The 20,549-nt window shown below is 44.7% G+C and overlaps 1 protein-coding gene and 1 long non-coding RNA gene across 10 annotated transcripts in view; one reads left to right on the top strand and one right to left on the bottom strand.

The window, feature by feature from the left end:
• The window catches only part of RYR3 (ryanodine receptor 3), a 991,818-nt gene that overhangs the window by 145,079 nt on the left and 826,190 nt on the right, over nt 1–20,549 (bottom strand). The gene's annotated exons all lie outside the window — the stretch shown is intronic.
• Nucleotides 11,681–20,549, top strand: part of LOC130295064 (uncharacterized) — a 37,775-nt gene continuing 28,906 nt past the window's right edge. The window contains exons 1-2 of the long non-coding RNA XR_008848690.1: nt 11,681–11,750; nt 19,323–19,392. This is a non-coding gene — a long non-coding RNA (uncharacterized LOC130295064). The remainder of the gene's footprint in view (nt 11,751–19,322; nt 19,393–20,549) is intronic.

Here is a 20,549-nt window from a genome sequence, read left to right as displayed (position 1 = left end):
ACAGGTTAGCACGGGCTGCACGCAGTCTTTATGTACAGGGTACCTGTTTCCAGATGCAGATAGTCACTAGAAGTGTTTTTACGGTGCGCTGGCTCCATGAAATGCAGGGGGTTGCCGAGTGCTACTGCTGCTAGGTGGCACGGCACTGTGTCCGACTTGCTGTAACAGAATCCTGGCAGGCAAGAGTGGTGAGTGCAGACCTTGACAGGGGCTTCCTCGTGTGGCAAGTGTGTAGTAAACCTTGCGGTGATCTCCAGATGCTGGGACTCCAGAGCTTGCAAGGGATTAGAGTGCAAATGTGCAATAGCGATTTGGTGGCAGTACTGGACTGTGTGCTGTGATGGACCATAAAGCCATTGAGAAAGAGGGACCCCCCCCCCCAAATGCATCTGGCCTCCCCATCACAGCACAAAGTCCCATACTGCCACCAAATCGCTATTGCATATAGCTATTGCACATTTGCACTCTAATCCCTTGCAAGCTCTGGAGTCCCCGCATCTGGAGACCACTACAAGGTTTACTACACGCTTGAAAGCCTCCAACTGCCACACAAGGATGCCGCTGACAAGGTCTGCACTCACCACTCTTGCCTGCCAGGATTCTGTTACAGCAAACCGGACACAGTGCCATGCCACATAGCAGCAGCAGAAGTCGGTATCCCCCTGCAGTTAGTGGAGCAAGTGCACCGAAAGGACAACTCTAGCAACGATCTGCATCTGGAAACAGGTACTCTGTACATACAGGCCAGGCACAGCCCGTGCAAACCTGTATCGCATACCCTCTGCTAAAGGCCACGTCCCGATATCGGGAAAGTGTGCAATTATATTATAACTTTTGCATCATCCAGCGTTCACATCGCAACTCCTCTTAGTTCAATTACTGACACACAAGATTCTTTTTTTGGGGAATTTTTTGCATAGAATACATCATTGGATCTAATCATTTGTGTCTATAAGGATCTATAACTGAGACACAATACAAAGGGGGCATACTGCGAAAATGTAATTGCTCTAATGATTATTATTACAAATACTGGCATTGATACCATGTTTTAATGTTATTTTAACTAATTTTACTGGATCTGTAGCAAGGGCCCCGCACAGATAACCAAACTAAGTGTAATATTGATATTTATTTAATAAATCACATATTTTATTGAAACCAGCTACATCTTATTTCTTTGCATTTCCATAATCGGAAGGTTACATTTTAATAAGTAATAAGTTTATACCTCGAGGTCTGAATTCCCTCTGTTTTGGTTATTATTTATTTTTTGTCACTTTTGGGTATAGTGCAACTCAGTACCCCGGTCTAGACTCAACGTATTTATATTAGTGTTTCAGCCACCCAATTCATATTTTTCCTCTGAAATCTATACACTGTAAGTGTGTGTATAAGGTTCGTACCTCCCCGCCTCTCCCATAGAAGTGTATGGGGAGGCGGCTTGGAGGGGGCGTACATATAGAGCAGCAATGTGGGGCCCCGTTTAGGAGATCGCGGGGGGCCCCAGTGGTCGGAGCCCCCCCCCCCTTAATCAGACACTTATCCCCTATCCTGTGGGAAGAGGATAAGTTGTATTTTGCTGCAGATGTCCTTTAATCTTTTTCTTAGAGATGAGCCACTCAAATCTGCAGTTCAGCTAGAACTCAAACTTCGGGTGATTTGGTTCTGCAAAACCTGCTTAAATTATATCAGCTGCATTGCAGAAAGAAGAAGAAAGAATGATCACATCACTTAAGGGAATCCCAAAATGTCTTTCAAAACAGTTCTCCCAACCAGGAGGAAGAATAGGGGTGATGTCAAAGCCACAATAAAGGCCTATGCATATAGCTTCAGCAACCATTTTGGATATAACAGGTGCTAGGTTAAGTCTCTTTGAGGAACATTAAGCAGTGAAATACAGATAGGAGTAGGTCCACAAATGGGATCTATGGGAATGGGAATCATCTTACAGCTAGTAAAAAGCCACTGCCTCTTTACATTTAGGCACAAAACCAGTTGCTTCTCCCATAAGGGATAATTTTTGGACCAGAAGCAAAAAGTCATTGGGGGATATTTATCAAAGGATTTAGACCGGTTTTTCCTGTCTAAATTTGTCGCAGTCTAAATATGTGCGACTTTTCAGCGACTTTTGCTCTAGAGGATTTTTAGAACAGACTAGCATGTCTATTTTAAAAGGAAAAATGCATTGGAAAATGCATTGGTGCTGAATTTATCAAAATTTATGAAAATACGCCGAAATGTCAGACCATGTTGGAGCAGGTTTAAATACAGTCTAAAGCATAGATCACGAAGTCTGTGCACAGAATTTATCAAGAGCAGTGCGCCTTTTGATAAATTAGGCGCACAATAGACCAGCCTAATCCTCTGTAGTTTGGTCTATATTGATGCGGGACATAGACAGCTTTTATAAATATCCCCATTGTTTCTGTCAATACCTCTGTGTGCATATAAATACTGGCAGGCATCTACTTCCAAAAAGGGATCATTTTTAGATGTTAATGTTAAAAAGCATAACAAATGGGCTAGCGCAGTGTGTTTTTATTTTACCTGTTAGTTATCATTAGGTAACATCTGTTTAACCATTGCCGTAACTTTGAAATTAGTTTTGCTCAGAAGTGCATAGTTACACTCCTATTTGACCTAACAGTACGCGCAAAGGTTGACTAGAAAGTGGGGCATGAGCTCCTTTCCTGTTCATTCCCCTCCTGAAATGCCCATTATTCCCTGACCAGAAGTAAAATGAGAGATAATGCATACAGGGTTGCCATCAGGTTAGCATTGCAGTCAGAGGCCCTCGAGATTGGAATTGACTATATGGAGGACTTGACTAGTTTCATTGGCAGCAGACACAGACTTTTGACTTACTGGAATGACTGTAGCTTTGCGGCCTTCAAGGTGCTGATAACTTGCACTGAGATCTGTACTGGATGGTTCTCAGTAAAGGAAGAGAGGATAATTGCCCCTTTATATAGTCTGCCCCTTTGTATAGGCTGCCCCTTTATATAGTCTAGGCATTAAAGCAATATACACAACATTCTGGAAACAACAGGGGGAGACCATGCAGGGGAGCCCCCAGATCACTGAGGATCTCAACTTGACAGGGCTTAAGGGTAGTGCAGGACCATGTCCTGTACTGGGACATTACATATGCATTCATGTGCATACAGTATATATCGTATGTATATATCTGTGTGTGTGCATTCTGTGGGGAATTACATTTTGGAAAGTCTGGGCAGCCACCCAGGGTTCCTAGGGTCCTATTGCCACCCAAAATACCCATGTTCTGCTACGGCCCCCGCTGTGAGATTCCAGGGCTACTTGCTCCAGATCCCTGGGCAATATCCACTTTCCGGTGGCATAGTATATAGCCACCAACTCCCTGCTCTGACACCTTCCCTTGTAGCCACAGCCTGCATTTTGCTGTAGCTGGTAACATCACATCCAGTGCAGCACTATGATATCATCACACTCCCAGCACTGTTCAGTAGAAACAGGAGCTGCAGCACAGGAGACAGCCAGGAAAAGAGTGTGGAGTTATTTATTTCTGTGGTGTCCCGGTACCGTATGGATACCGTACTTTGTATGGTGGTCCCCAAAGTCAGAGTTACTCCGTTCCAGTAGCATCCTCCTGGTGGTATAACCCCTAGTCACCTCTTCTTTCTTTAATTTTATGATGTTTACATGTATAAGTAATTATATATTTAATTGTCTATATAGTGTCGCAGGACCTTAGGTCAAATGACTAATGTTACTTCTTTAGGTTATGCTTAAGGACCTTCCAAGGTCACGTGGTATAGTCACATGTCAGACCATAATCCTTTGTAAGGAGTATTGACATATGGTATGGACAATGAGCTTACAGGGGTTATCCAGCATAAGGTGATTTTAGTACGTACCTGGCAGACAGTAATGGACATGCTTAGGAAGGATCTGCGCTTGTCTTGGGCTAAGTGGCTATGCTGTGAGATTACCATAACACTGTGACTAGCTTTTTGAGAACTTGTATTTCCTGTTTTCAGTTTTCTTGTTTGCCTACAAATCCCATGATTCCAGTTTCCTCCTTCCCACACATCAGCTACCCCACCCATTGAAACTAAATGAGCTGCAGACCTGTGGTGTGTGCAGTGCTATAGGTCCCTATGGGAGCTATAACACTGCAAAAAAAAAGTGAAAAAAAAAAGTTAACAAAGGTCATTTAACCCCTTCCCTAATAAAAGTTTGAATCACCCCCCTTTTCCCATAAAAAAAAAAAACTGTGAAAATAAAAATAAACATATGTGGTATCGCCACGTGTGGAAATGTCCGAACTATAAAAATATATTGTTAATTAAATCGCACGGTCAATGGCGTACGCGCAACAAAATCCCAAAGTCAAAAATAGTGTATTTTTGGTCACTTTTTATATCATGAAATAATGAATAAAAAGTGATCAAAAAGTCCAATCAATACAAAAATGGTACCGATAGTTATGATTTTTTTCCGAAGTACGACAATATCCAACCTATATAAGTAGGGTATCATTTTAACCGTATGGACCTACAGGATAAAGATAAGGTGTTATTTTTACCGAAAAATTTACTGCGTAGAAACGGAAGCCCCCAAAGGTTACAAAATTAAATTTTTTCTTCAATTTTGTCACACAATGAATTTTTTTCCCTTTCGCCGTGGATTTTTGGGTGAAATGACTAATGTCACTGCAACGTAGAATTGGTGGCACAAGAAAAAAGCCATCATATGGAATTTTATGTGCAAAATTGAAAGCGTTATGATTTTTAGAAGGTGATGAGGAAAAAATGAAAATGCAAAAACGGAAAAACCCTGCGTCCTTAAGGGGTTAAAGGGACCTACGCTCCCGAGCTTCATTTAAAGGGACAGTACTATAAATCAGGATGTCAGATCCTGTAGCACCAATGCCCCCTCTGGGACCAGCTCCATCTCCACCACCTGCCCAGCAAGATGGTGGTGCTTCGGTGGTCTCATCGGCGGGGCCACCACCGCAAGCAAGACAAGATCAAGCTGATTCATTTCCAGCTGCTCCATTCATCTCAGGAGCTCCAGTTGCAGCACCTGTCTTTTTGGGGAATCCAGTTCTCCCCAACTACAAAGAGGATCCCTTTACGTTGAGGAACTTCAAAGAGAAGATACAAAGTATTTTTGTTTTTTATTCTTTTCCCCCTAACCAGCAGGTGCAGTTGCTCACGGGACAGCTACAGGGGCCTGCCCTGGAGGAGGTCCGCACCTGGCCGGCAGCCGACAAGGCTACAGTGGAGAAAATCTTTGAGGGGCTTTACCAAGTGTTCGAGTCTCACTCTCCCTCTGAGGTACGTCTAAAACTATATGAGCGACGTCATAAGCCCGGTGAGACTCTTGGGGCATTTGCTGTAGCATTACAGAAAGCTTTAGAAACGGTGCAAAAGTTGGATGTTCATAGATGGGGCACAGAATAAATGGGATAAGGCCCACCTTAGGATGCTGGCGGTGCAGAATCCCAATATACCTTTCCCAGCCTTTAAAAGACTATCTATCAAGGTCATTGAGTCAGGGCCTGACGCAGAGGAAATTAGTGCCCCTTCTGCTGAGGCCCCGGGAGCCTCGGAACAACCAGTACCCCCTTCACCACCTATTCCTGCACCTACCCCCACTAGTTTCTGGACTGCTTACCTACAGAATGTACGACAGGACATAGAGCATTTGACTAAAGCTTTCAAAGAGATGGTGGGCAGGTCTGAGTCTTCCAGGCTTGATACGCTTACACATAAAAGGCCTGCCCCTTGTCCTGTTCCTTCGCCCAATGCTCCCTCTGTGAGACCACCTGGGACTCAGCGGCCTATTTGTAGTTTTTGCAATAAGACGGGACACTGGAGGAGTCAATGCTGGGCTTTAAACAGGCGTCCCATTGGGGTCGAGGACCGCACAACAGGAGTAACTAGGAAGGTCCAGAATCAACCAGCACCAAGACAGGTTTCTCGATGTATGTTGCCCCTTGCCCGTATGTGAAAATTGTAGTAGAGGGGGTCCAGCTAGAGGCCTTGATAGATACCGGGTCCCAAGTGTCTACAATTCCTCAAGGGGTGTTTTATAAATATTGGGGGCCTGAAAGGTTATGTAAACCAGATTATGTAGATTTTAGGGTGGTCGTGGGAAATGGGAAACCAGTACCCAGACATGGCTACTGGGAGCCCACGGTGCAGGTTGGGAGGCATGTTCTTCAAGGACAGGGTGTTATTGTTACTAATGTTAGTGGTCAGCATGCAGCCGAATTTATTTTCGGAATGAACATCATGAGGCACTGTTTTAACGAGGTTGTCTGTTCATTGCATGCATCTCTCCCTCACATCTCGCCCTGAGGCCGGCGAGTCGCGCAACACCATCTGGCCGGCGAGTCGCGCAACACTTTTACTGGGTGGGAATGAGTGGAGATATTGATAAGTGGTGCGCCGAATGCACTGTTTGCAATGTTACCAAGAATCTTCGCAAAGATGCGAGAGTGCCTCTACTCCCCATCCACACTGAGAGACCCAATCAGTTGGTTGCCTTGGACCATGTGGAGCTGTCGCCCACCCGATCTGGCTATACATATGCCCTGACCATGGTGGACCATTACTCTAAGTGGGTGGTGGTAGTTCCTGTCAAAGACCTTACTGCAAGGACTGCTGCTAAAATGTTTACAACCATTGGGTCCAGCCTTTGGGGTGTCCCGAGTCAGTCCTCACGGATCGAGGGACTGCCTTTGAAGCTCAGCTGTTTAAAGAACTCTGCCAGTTCCATGATTGCAAGAAACTCCAGACCACAGCCTATCATCCTCAGGGGAATGGATTGTGTGAAAGGATCAATCAGGTGTTCATTCATATGCTGATAGCAGCGTCTGTCTCTGGACACAAAGAGTGGCCCCCGACTCTTGCCTGAGCTGCTGGAAATCTACAATAACACTATCCACTGCTCCACAGGGTACACCCCGTTCTTCCTTATGATGGGGTGTCAGCTGCCTAAGGATAGGGCTTTTGGATTACAAGACCCTTTTAATAACTCCCCTCAGACCTCACAATATTGGGTCGCTGAGCATCAAAGGAGAATTGAAGAGGCTAAAGCGTTTGTGGAGAAGAAGATGGGTGAAGCTCAGGACCGGCAGCAAAGAGATTACAATCTGCATGCTTCAGCCAAACCGTTGCAACTTGGAGACAGAGTGTGGCTCAGAAAATTTCCCAGGTCACACAAACTGGATTCCCTCTGGGAGACAGAGCCCTGCAATGCCGTATCCTGATTCGGATGTCTATGAGGTCCAAAAGGAGGGATTTGAACCACAGGTGGTCCACAGGAATAGGATTAAATTATGTTTAAAAGAAGACTTGCCACAGCCACCTCCTCCTACTCCCCCAGCTGCAAGACCGGTGAGAGAATATGTTCCAGGAGAAGGAATTCATCCATCAATGGACGTTCCAATGTTCTCCCCTCATCAGCCCAGTTTTAGTCCATCTCCACTGACAGCTCCAAGCAACTTAGAGCCGTCTTTGCCTAGTCCAATGGGTTATTTCAGTCCTGAAAGGGATCTTACTCCTGCTTCCAGCCCTCAAGCTGGTCCCTCCGGGACTGAAGTCATCAGAGAATTGTTGATCGACGAGGTTCCGAATAGTCCAGAGATGGTGTTGCGACGTTCTCAAACGTCTATTCAGGGTAACCTACTCTTAAAGGGGTACTCCGCCCCTAGACATCTTATCCCCTATCCAAAGGATAGGGGATAAGATGTCAGATCGCCGTGGTCCCGCTGCTGGGGACCGCCGGGATCACCGCTGCGGCACCCTGCTGTCATTACTGCACAGAGTGAGTTTGCTCTGCACATAATGACGGGCAATATAGGGGCTGGAGCATTGTTACGTCATGGCTCCGCCCCCTCAATACCAGTCTATGGGAGGGTGTGTGGCTGTCGTCACGCCCCTGCCATAGACTTGCATTAAGGGGACGGGCCATGATGTCACAAGGGGCGGAGCCATGACGTTGCGCTGCTCCGTCCCCTGTATCGCCCGTCATTACGCACAGAGCGAACTCGCTCTGTGCAGTAATGATAGCGGGGTGCCGCAGCTGCGATCACGGGGCTCCCCAGCAGTGGGGCTGCGGCAATCTGACATCTTATCCCCTATCCTTTGGATAGGGGATGAGATGTCAAGGGGCGGAGTACCCCTTTAAGAGTAGGTCACCCTGAATAGACCTTTGAGAACGTCGCAACACCATCTCTGGACTATTCGGAACCTTGTCAATTAACAACTCTCTGATGACTTCAGTCACGGAGGGACCAGCTTGAGGGCTGGAAGCAGGAATAAGAGCCCTTTCCGGACTGAAATAACCCATTGGACTAGGCATAGACGGCTCTAAGTTGCTTGAAGCTGTCAGTGGAGATGGACTAAAACTGGGAGAGGAGATCAAAGATGGCTGGACTGGGGTTGGCCATGGAACACCACAGAACATTGCAGGCTGATGAGGGGAGAACATTGGAACGTCCAGTTTCTGCCACTGTTGTGTACACTAACTTTGTTCTTGTTACACCGAGCGCTCCGGTTCCCTGCTCCTCCCCGGAGCGCTCGCGGCGTTCTCCTCTCTGCAGCGCCCCGGTCAGACCCGCTGACCGGGAGCGCTGCACTGACACTGCCGGCGGGGATGCAATCCGCATAGCGGGACGCGCCCGCTCGCGGATCACATCCCAATCTACTTACCTGTCCCGGTCCCCGGCTGTCACGTCCTGGCGCGCGCGGCTCCGCTCTCTAGGACACGCGCGCTCCAGCTCTCTATGATTTAAAGGGCCAGTGCACCGCTAATTGGTGCCTGGTCCAATCAGTGTAATTAGCTCACCTGCTCCAGGCCTATATTACCTCCCTTCCCTGCATCGCCGGATCTTGTTGCCCTTGTGCCTAGTGAAAGCGTTCCTGTGATTGTCTTACCAGTGTTACCAGACCTTCTGCCGTTACCCTTGACTACGAACCTTGCCGCCTGCCTTGCCCTTCTGCTACATCTGACCTCGCCTCTGTCTAGTCCTCCTGTCCCACGCCACTCTCAGCAGTCAGCGAGGTGGAGCAGTTACCGGTGGATACGACCTGGTTGCTACAGCCGCAGCAAGACCATCCCGCTTTGCGGCGGGCTCTGGTGAATACCAGTAGCAACTTAGAACCGGTCCACCGGTACGGTCCACGCCAATCCCTCTCTGACACAGAGGATCCATCTCCAGCCTGCCGAATCCTAAAAGTTATCTTTACGTGTTCAGGATGCTCTTCCTGGCCAGAAGGCGCTCCTGTAAGCCTAAGTATATACACATATTCATAAAGGTAACCTAGGTAAGGTTTATCTGTTGAGTTCTAGGGATAAGTGTGTGTAGCCAATGGACCCTAGTAGCTAGTTATTGGTAGATAGCCACAGGCAAGCCAATATAACTTCAGGTAACTAATGTGGTAATAACAATGTCAAGTAAGATTTGTACTGTGTTATATAATGTTTCTAGTCAGTCAAAAGAAAATAGAAAAATGATAAAGTAAGTAAAAGTGTTAGGATGTATCTAATGCCTTATAATGTCATCCTGTTACTAAATTTATAAAAAACATAATCCTGTTCATGAGTTTATCTCTACTCATGTCTGTACATCAAAATATATATAAAGTTTGTTTGGAAAAAAAAAAAGCTAATATATAGTAAAGAACCAAAATTCTTCAGAGCTTGCAAGGACTCTTATCATATCCAAAGACTCTTTTGTTGTGTTCATACAGCCTGAATAATGGACATTTGAAAGACTATGCCTAGGACTGTAAAAAAACAATTGTTGCACTTCGTCCCTCTGCCTTAGGGGACAGACGTCGAAGCCGACTTATCTTAAGTAAGGGGGTTTGTGTTGTACCGGTACCGTATGGTACACCGTACCTTGTATAGTGGTCCCCAAAGTCAGAGTTACTCTGTTCCAGTAGCATCCTCCTGGTGGGATAACCCCCAGTCACCTCTTCTTTCTTTAATTTTAGGATGTTTACTTGTATAAGTAATTATATATTTAATTGTCTATATAGTATCGCAGGACCTTAGGTCACATGACTAATGTTACTTCTTTAGGTTATGCTTAAGGACCTTCCAAGGTCACATGGTATAGTTACATGTCAGACCATAATCCTTTGTAAGGAGAATTGACATATGGTATGGACCAATGAGCTTAAGGCCAGCCCCTGCCCATATAAGGGAGTTGCCAGCCAATCCTCGCTCTTTTGTTCCTGTACTGCAAAGCAGTAATAGCTCTCTTGGGTTCCAGACTAGCAGAGAGAGAGAGAGAGAGAGAGAGAGTGGATCTGTGCAACTTACAAAGACAAGACCAGGCCTGAAGCCTGAAAATTCCACAACTTGCGAAACTGTGAGTTTAAATATCAATCAAGCTAGCGTGACTACTGGACCTAATATCAATCCCCTAAATCCAGTGGAACAGCGCATATAAATCTCCTAAGCTCTAGAAACTCACGAGGTCCCAACCAGCTGTCAAACTTCAGATAGACTCTGTTATATGGACTGTTCCTGTTTAAGTCTGCATAAAAGCTGCAGTAAAAGTTCCAACAGTTTTCTGAAAATCTCCGGTTGTGGACAATCATTTATTTACTATCTCCCTATCGCTCTTGGGACGGGTGGTGGTAGGACAAGCATACAGAGAAAACCCCCACCCTGGCGTCACGACAGTTAAGGGTTAAACCAGCACCCTTTCATCACTGCACAGCTACACCACATATACCCTACAACCCCAGGCTACCACATTTAATTCTATTGTGTAAAGGGGGCACTGTACATGATCATGATGTGGCAGTAATATTTGTATTAATATACTGGATTTGTTTAGTAACAATCTACAGTAACCCCCCGACCTACGATGGCCCCGACATATGATAAAATCGACATACGATGGCCTCTCAGAGGCCATCGCATGTCGATGTCAGCATCGACATACGATGCTTTTATATGTCGGGGCCATCGCATTAACTTCTATCCGACAGCACAAAATGCTTAAGCTGCTGTCGGATAGCAGTGTAATGTGCGCCAGCAGGTTCACTTACCTATTCCCGATGCTCCGGGTCCACTTCGCGATCCTCCGGTGTCTTGCGCATCTTCTGCAGGGTCCGGGCCTTGCTTTCCGGCGTCGTTATTACGTCACTACGCACGCCGCGCCGGTGCAGCAGCGTAATAACGTCACCAGAAAGCGAGGCCCGGACCCTGCAGAAGATGCGCAAGACACCGGAGGATCGCAAAGAAGACACCGGAGCAGCGGGACAGCATCGGGAGCCCCTGGAACAGCAGCGGGAGCGGTGAGGACTTGGTGTGGAGTGGCGGGGACAGGTAAGTACAGCTTCCTATACTTTACATTGCACGGATCCCTCAACATACGATGGATTCGACAAACGATGGGTCGTTTGGAACGAATTACCATCGTATGTTGAGGGACCACTGTAATAATATTTAGAAGCAGGGCTGGATTATCATTGGAGCTTTTGGAGCTCATGCTCTTGGCCCTGCACAGCCAGGAAAGAAAGGGAACCCACTCACTCTGCATCATGAAGGTCCTGGTCGGCAGTCACTTAAAAACAGGGATCTCCACACAGAACATAATGGAACTGACAGCCCGATCAGGACCTGCTTTGTACCTTCTGAATGCTGGAGTGGATGATTTATTTGAGGACCTGTGGTCACGATCATGTGACTTGGGGGCAGAGCTAAAGTTCATGAAGCAGCCAGGAGAGCAGAGTGTATGTATTGAGTTATTCCTGCAATCTGTTTGTGTGAAGTCACTATAGAGGGAGATTTATCAAAACCTGCCCAGAGGAAAAGTAGCTCAGTTGCCCATAGCAACCAATCAGATTGCTTCTTTTATTTTTCAGAGGCCTTTTGAAAAGTGAAAGAAGCGATCTGATTGGTTGCTATGGGCAACTCAGCTACTTTTCCACAGGGCAGGTTTTGATAAATCTCCCCCTATATACAGCAGTGTTTCCTAACCAGGGTGCCTTCAGCTGTTGCAAAACAATAACTCCCAGCATGCTATAGGCACCCTGGTTTGAAGACACTAATATACAGTATATACATGTGAGCTCCAGAGCTGCACTCACTATTATGCTGGTGGAGGTCACTGTGTACATCAGTGTTTCCTAACCAGGGGGCCTCCAAGTGTTGCACAACTACAACTCCCAGCATGCCTGGACATCCAAAGGCTGTCAAAGGCTGTTTAGGCATGCTGGGAGTTATAGTTTTGCAACATCTGGAGGCTGGTGAGGTCACTGTGTACATACATTACATTACTTATTCTGTACTGATCCTGAGTTGTATCCTGTATTATACTCCCGAGCTGTACTCCCTATTCTGCTGGTGAGGTCACTGTGTACATACATTACATTACTTATCCTGTAAGTTATATCCTGTATTATACTCCAGAGCTGCACTCACTATTCTGCTGGTGAGGTCACTGTGTACATACATTACATTACTAATCCTGTACTGATCCTGAGTTATATCCTGTATTATATTTCAGGGCTGTACTCACTATTCTGCTGGTGGAGTCACTGTGTACGTACATTACATTACTTTTTGGGGGGATTGATGTCAGCACTCAGTGGTGAGATTAGGAGACGACAGTGAATGGCGTAAATGTAAAAAAAATACCATAGTCTAGAATTGCTTGTTACACCTTGCGCTCTCCAGCTCTGTCCGCTTCTGCTGGCGGGCCCGGGATTCGCATTATGGGACGCGCCCGCATGCGAATCACGGGCCGTCACTCACCCTCCCTATTCCTCCTGTAGTCTTGCACCGCCGACGTGCGTATCCCCGCCTCCTAGGGCACGCACGCCGGTGCTATAAGATTTAAAGGGCCAGTGCTGCTTTCACCTGTGCCTTGTCTATAAGTGTGATCACCTCCCACACGCCCTTGCCGGATCTGTGTGTCTAGTGCCTCAGAGAAAGCAGTCATTGGCCCCCATTTACTAAGAGTGGAGTGTAGGTTTCTTTGTGGGTTTTATCTCCCTGCAATTTTGTGGGTTTTATCTCCCTGCGGTATTTACTAAGGTTTCCCTACATTTTGCACTTTTCCCTACACTTAGCTTTTTTTTTTTTCACATGCTCTGATCTGTCTGGTTTTCCTCAGCTCAAATCCACCACATTTTGGCCCTTATTTACTAACAGTGGAGTGTAGGTTTCTTTGTGGGTTTTAATTCCCTAGAATTTGTTTTCCACGGTATTTACTAAGGTTTCCCTACATTTTCCACTTTCCCTACACTTTGCTTTTGTTTTTACACATGCTCTGACCTCTGATTTTCCTCAGCTCAAATCTACCACATTTTATGTTAATGGGGTTTATTTACTAAGAGTGGAGTGTAGGTTTCTTTGTGGGTTTTGATTTCCCACTGGTATTTTCCCAAGGTATTTACTAAGGTTCCTCTACATTTTGCACTTTTCCCTACATTTTGCTTTTTTTTACAACTGTTCTGATCTGTCGGGTTTTTCTCAGCTCAAATACCCCATTTTTTCCGTGGAAACCTTAGTAAATATGTTGGGATTTTTCAAAACTGTCGGGGCAATGCCCCTTTTGTCAGGACCACGCCCACTTTATCCCGTGGCCACGCTCCCTTTTTGGGTTTTTCTTGTAAAATGGAGGGTTTTGTTTTTTTTGGTCGCAAATTGTGTCGCAAGGGACGTGCGACACAATTTGGGTGCTAAACCCGACAAAAAAAGAGTCGGGATCACGTTAGTAAATAAACCCCAATATGTTGGGTTTTTGTGAAAATGTCGGGAATACTCCCCTTTTCGGAGACCACGCCACCTTTCCCCGGCAGCCACCACCCTTTTTCAGATTTTCTAAGCAAAATGGAGAGTTAGTCAGGGTTTTATCAATTCTGATGCAAATTCTGGCGCAAAATCTGGCACAGACAGAATTTCTGGTGCAATGCGACAGAATCTGGCGCACAACCCAACAAAACATGTTGGGTTTGCAATAGTAAATGAGGGCCATTGTGTTTGCCTTTCTGTGTTCCTGACTACTCTGCTTGTGACTTGTTACGGATACTGTAAGCCTGTGCTAGCATTTCTCCTGTGGTGTTGCTATCAGTGTGTGAAGAGTGGGAGAAGAGGGTTGCATTGACAATCCAACACAATGGGCAGCACATTGAACACATTTTATAAGTGGTCAGAAACTTGTAAATAACTCATGAAAGAATAAAGTTACGTTAAAACCAAGCACATCATTGTTTTTCTTGTGAAATCCCCAATAAGTTTGAGGTGTCACATGACCCTCTTCCTATTGAAAAAACTAAAGTTGGATTCAAAATGTCCGACATGGTCACCACCCATCTTGAAAAGTTTCCCCCCTCACATATACTGATGTGCCACAAACAGTATCACTAACCATTCCCATTTTATTAAGATGTATCCATATAAATGGCCCACCCTGTATTATTAGTCAGTTGAACCAGCGGTTTCAATCAATGGAAAATGCTTGTTGTCTCTTTACGCCTATTTTGAAATTAAGAACTCTTTCAGATGCAGAATTGGTAAGCTCTTCAGCAAAGCTGATCTTTAACTACTCTGAATATCTCTCATGCTCTCTAGTAATTGAACTACAGCATCTTCATAAGGTATAAGATGCCACATTTGCAAAAGACTTGGCCCCTCTTGACTTTCTGAACTCCATTCATCAATTACAGCTTGAAGGAACATTTGGAGAAACATGTATTGCACTCAGAATTTTCAACACAATTCCACTCTCTGTTGCTGAACGAGAGAGAGCATTTAGCAAGCTGAAAACTATCTGCGGTCAACAATGAGTGAGCAACGTTTGAGTAGTCTTGCACTTCTCTCCATTGAGCATGAGCTTGCACGAAAACTACATTTTAAAACTTTGATTGAAGACTTTGCAAGCCTTAAAATTAGGAGATGGTCAATTCGCCATAGTTAAATATTTTAGTAATTTATTGTATTTAGTTATTTATTAAGTTATTTATTGTTTTGTTAGTGCCTTTATTTATACAACTGAAAAGTTTCCAAGTGGTTGGATCAAAAGGAACATTATATTTTGACCAAAGCATTAAACTAAAGGGCTTGTTTTTCTTGTTCTGTGTTTTAAATATTTTTTTCATAGATGGTGGGGGATGCATAGAAAAGAAAGTGAAGCTTTTGCAAAGCACCTTGTATATTTATAGGAGTGTTTTTTATATTCTTAGATGATATGTTAGGGGACATAAGAAAAAAGGTAGTGTAGTTAAGGTTAGTGTAGAATCCGATTTAAAGAGTAATCCTTTTGCTTATAAGGTGTTTTTTCTTAAATGTGCCAGGGGAAGATTGCTAGAGCAGATTAGAAAAGGTAGAGTAGTTCGTGTTAGTGTAGGGTCCTGCTCAAAAGAGTCTACCCTGTCGTCGTGGCAGGCTTCATATTCTTTGGTCAAAAAATAATTCGTTACTGAAATAACTAATGAGGGTCTGTCTCACTTTTTACTGTCTTTGTAGTACTAAAAAAAAAATAGAAAAAAAATTGGAGGTGGGTCGTAGAGGAGGTTTAGGGGCGGAGTCGGTGGCTTGTGTACAGTGGTAGCTACCACCATATGGTTGCTGTATTGATGGAATATTAGTGGCAGAGTCGGGGCAGGCAACTAAGGGGGGGGGGGGGGGTGCAGGCCTTTAGTTGTGTAAGGGGCTCCAAAATTCCTGATGGCAGCCATGAAGGCAGTGGTCGTCTTGGAGGTGTGTTCGGGGGCTTTCTTTTGCTTCATCTTTAGAAAAGGCTTCCTTTTGGGGCGAAAGCCTTACAGACCAATTTGATGCAGTGTGTGGTATATGGTCTGAGCACTGACAGCCTGACCCACCCGCCCCTCCCTACCCATTCAACCTCTGCAGAAATGTTGGAAGCACTCAAACATCTGTTTCCCAAAGACAACCCCTGGATATGACGCTGAGCATGTGCACTCATCTTCTTTGGTCAACCATAGCAAGGCAGGAGTTGGAAATGGAGAAAAATGTACGTCCATTGTTGTTAAGGGTTAAATCCGACACTCTTAAAGAAGCACTTGTGTTTTCTTTTCCCTATAACATGCTCACTTACCATTACTACAGCATAATTTGTTTTATTTCAGTGCTGTTGCACCTATGTGTATTATTACATTATTACTCTAATTTGGTCATGTGATCAAGAGTCTGCTTCTCCAAATCTTCTATTTTCTAATGGTTACAACAGGATGTCAGACTCTGGCTTCCTTTGGACTACAGGATGACATAATTCTCAGAATTAGAATTCTCGGAATGATTCTTTAACTCTTTCCCTGATCATCTGCAGCTGGGGACAGAGGGAAGTCCTCCATCTATATCTGACAATTTATCTCAGCATTAGAAGTGCTCGGTATAGATAAGCACACTAATTAATTTTAAATGTTCTAAGGAATTTGTGCTTTATGCTGTAAGGCACACAATACAGTTATATATAATTTTCTTAACTTTAATACCAAAATTAAGATAAGAGTGAAATTTTTAAAAGTTCAGTTTTACTGGCTTGCTAAATTCCAATAGCCCGAAAACGTGTGTATAACACTGTATAGCCCTGTGTAACACTGTTAGGCAGAGATGTGCACAGTAATTTTTTGGGTGTAGGGACGTAAGTGAAAAAAGGGCACTTCTCATATTTATTTATTTGAACACCCCCATAATAATGCCAGACTGCCCAGTAACCCAATTACATGCCTACATACTGATGCTCCATTGCCCAGTAGTTCACAGTTAGATACTGCCACAGTAAATGAGTGGCAATACATGCAGTGTATGCATCGCTAATCACCAGAAGTGCACACTGGATTTTATCATAATTTGGGGTTTAGAAACATAAAATAATACCTCCACAACAGGATGGCACATTACTACTGCAGCGACTAAAACCACTATACCCAGATCAATATCACCAATACATAACTATACAAGGTATAAAAAACTGTGTCAAACCATGGTGAGAGACATGGGGATGGTGCATCATGTACGATACACTCACCTGTGCTCTGGCTCTGCCTTGACTGCCTGTCCCCTGCCTTCTGATTGCAGTGCAGTCTCATTGCATGCCAATAAAAAGGTGGAAGGGACAAAGTATAGTAACTGGAAAAGCTCTCTGCCTCTCCTCATCTAGTGTAATGCTGCTGCATTTTGATGAAGACTTGCTAAAAGGGGGGGCATAGTGTGGATGGAAGGAAAATATGCTGAAGAGGGAGGAACACAATGTGGATAGATGGGGACATGATGAGGAGGCAGAGACATGGCGTGGATAGATGAGGACATGCTTAAGAGGAGAATGGGGGGCATGCTGAGGAGAAGGGGACACGGTGTGGATGAATTGAAATATTTAAGTGTATACAGGGTAAGATTGTTTTTTTGTCATAATTGTGTGATGGGGGCGGGGGCAAGATGACCTCTTGCACTAGGACCCAAAAAACTTTAGCTACACCCCCAAGTTTGAAGTCTTTTTAACAAATTACTGGTGATCAAATATATCAAGCTTTTCTTTATTCTAAATGGTGATGCATATTGTGCTTTATAGGTGATCACTGTACTTGGGCTCACATTTAACAATAAATGTCAGCTTATAAAGTAAGCTGTCATTCTCTATTGATTCCTTGTCAGAAAGAATTTAACTCCCAGCTCTCTTAACTAATGTTACTATCATTCTTTAAAAACTGACACATTTTCTTTCAAATTAGAAAGATAAAAATACCAAAATGTCAGCAGAGGATAATGAACCCTTGAGACACTTGAACAAAGGGAATTAAAGAGCAAAAAATGAGGACGTTCAATTAAACATTCCACTGAGAGCCTGAGAGCCGCAATTAACTTGAACCTCAGACCCCACTGTTTTCATAAGGGTTCATGATGCCAGCATCTGAGATGCTGTATGCTGGAGAATTCTATTTTAACTATACTGTACAAAACATAAAATAATGGCCCTTTAACTCTCAAGGAGCTTATTCAGCTGACAGGTATCTTGCCCTATTCTCCCATAAATGTGAATGTTGAGCTTAGCCAAGCACTCATGTGTTGTGAATAGGGTTAAGCTGTACGGAGCAACCCTGGTATCTATAATACATGCTATAGTGCTCTGTATATATGATTATTTATTTCACTAACTCATTAAAGACAATTTCATAGGAAGTCAACCAAGATTTCAGTACAATAACCCCCCGACATGCGATGACCCCGACATATGATCAAATCGACATACGATGCTTTTATATGTCGGGGCCATCGCATTAACTGCTATCCGACAGCGCAAAATGCTTAAGCTGCTGTTGGATAGCAGTTTAAGCATCCCGGACAGGTTCACTTACTTGCATTTTCTGCATCTTCTCAGGGGTCCGGGCCTCGCTTTCCGGCATCGTTATTATGTCATGCGCTCGCCGTCCCGGCGCACCAACGTAATAACGTCACCAGAAAGCGAGGCGGAAGAAGCCGGAGGATCCCGAAGAAGATGCCGGAGCAGCGGGACAACATCGGGAGCCCCTGGGACAGCATCAGGAGCGGTGAGGACGCGGTCTGGAGCGGCGGGGACAGGTGAGTATAACTTCCTATACTTTACATTGCACGAATCCCTCAACATACGATGGATTCGACAAACGATGGGTCTTTTGCAACGAATTACCATCGTATGTTGAGGGACCACTGTATAGTTTTTTTGTTTATTTTTTGAGGGGAGTGTTAAAGGGGTACTTTGCCACAAGACATCTTATCCCCTATCCAAAGGGAATTTATAGAGTTGTCTAGTGACTTTTTTTGTAAGTTTTTAATAGTGGCCAAAAAAGCAGTACTTGCTGCTCATCATGGCTTGGTGACCTCTCAACAGTGATTGCCTCATTTTTTGTGTGGAGACAGAAAGCAGGTGAAACGGAGCTGCATGTGGATCCTCTAACCTGTGTGGCTGATGACTCAGACCGTATCGAGGAGCGGAGTCTAAGGTGCTGCTGGTCTTCACCAGAGTCCGCTGCAAGGCAGGATGGGCTTGCTACGGCAGGAGACACCCAGGTCGCTACCCCCGACACGGCTCGACCACACAGGTAGCTGGGCAATGCGAGCGAGGTACCAAAGGGTAAGGCAGTAGCGTAGTCAAACATAGCAGAATGTCAAGGCAGGCGGCAAAGGTGCAGAGTCTAGTAACGTAGCGGAAGGTCTGGATACATGGTTAAGGCTAACAGGCTATAAGGGTTGCTTAATCTCAGGCTAGGGGCACTGAAGATCCGGCAGGGAAGTGTGGGAGGTGCAGGGACATATAATGTGGTGTCAGGTGCAAACAATAATTATGGGCCTTTACATTTCAGAGCCCCAGGAGACGGGGACACGCGTGCCGGAGCTGAGAGACAGAGGCAGCGGAGGAGTCAGAGAAGCCTGGTAAGTGACGGGCTGGGACACGCATGCGGGCGCATCCCGCGATGCAAATCCCAGCCACGCCCACAAAAGGAACAAATCGCGTGTGCGGCCGGAGCGTGGTCCTTAATAGCAGGAAGTGATAAGCAATAAGGACCACACTTTAAAACACTAGCAGGCTCAGCTATATATGTATCCAAATAATAAGCGAGGGCTGCTGCCGCGTTTACCAACTAGTAATCAAAGCACAAAGAACAAAACAGTACACCATAAAGCGCCCAACCGAATAAATGTACAAGAAAATCTTTATTAGAAAATACACACTACACTTACAATATGTCTAATCAGACAACAAACAAACCCCCATAAAAACATTTAAAAAGGCATAAACATCCCCTCCCACAACAGGGGGGAGCCCCTTGGACTCCTCCCAGGACACCTGTATATATAGTAAAGTTCTAACACCACCTCTGAATATATATCCAAATAACACAAATATATCCGTATATCTATACAGTCTGCATGTATTATCACAAAAACTCTCTGTCAACTACAAATATATAGTATACAACCTGATCCACAGATATGACAAACAGGAAGCTGGGAAATGCAAGAACCAGAGGTAGTGCAGTAAAAAATCCCTGTACAGGTGTCCTCATGAACCCCACGCATTCCGTCACCTACTGGTGACTTCCTCAGGGGTGAAGTCACCAGTAGGTGACGGAACGCGTGGGGTTCGGGAGGACACCTGTACAGGGATTTTTTTTACTGCACTACCTCTGGTTCTGGCATTTCCCAGCTTCCTGTCTGTCATATCTGTGGATCAGGTTGTATACTATATATTTGTACTTGACAGAGAGTTTTTGTGATAATACATGCAGACTGTATAGATGTGATAGATATGAATGTATTTGTGTTATTTGGATATATATTCAAAGGTGTTGTTAGAACTTTACTATAGATACAGGTGTCCTGGGAGGAGTCCAAGTGGCTCCCCCTGTTGTGGGATGGCATGTTTATGCCTTTTTAAATGTTTTTATGGGGGTTTGTTTGTTGTCTGATTAGACATATTATAAGTGTATTGTGTATTTTCTAATAAAGATTTTCTTGTACGTTTATTCCGGTTTGTGCTTTATGGTGTAATGTTTTGTTCTTTGTGCTTTAAGCAATAAGGACCAGAT

The sequence above is a fragment of the Hyla sarda genome, chromosome 11 (assembly GCF_029499605.1).
Source record: "Hyla sarda isolate aHylSar1 chromosome 11, aHylSar1.hap1, whole genome shotgun sequence".
Taxonomy (NCBI): domain Eukaryota; kingdom Metazoa; phylum Chordata; class Amphibia; order Anura; family Hylidae; genus Hyla; species Hyla sarda.
The sequence above is the reverse complement of the archived record's forward strand: the minus strand, read 5'-3'. Positions and strand labels throughout refer to the sequence as shown.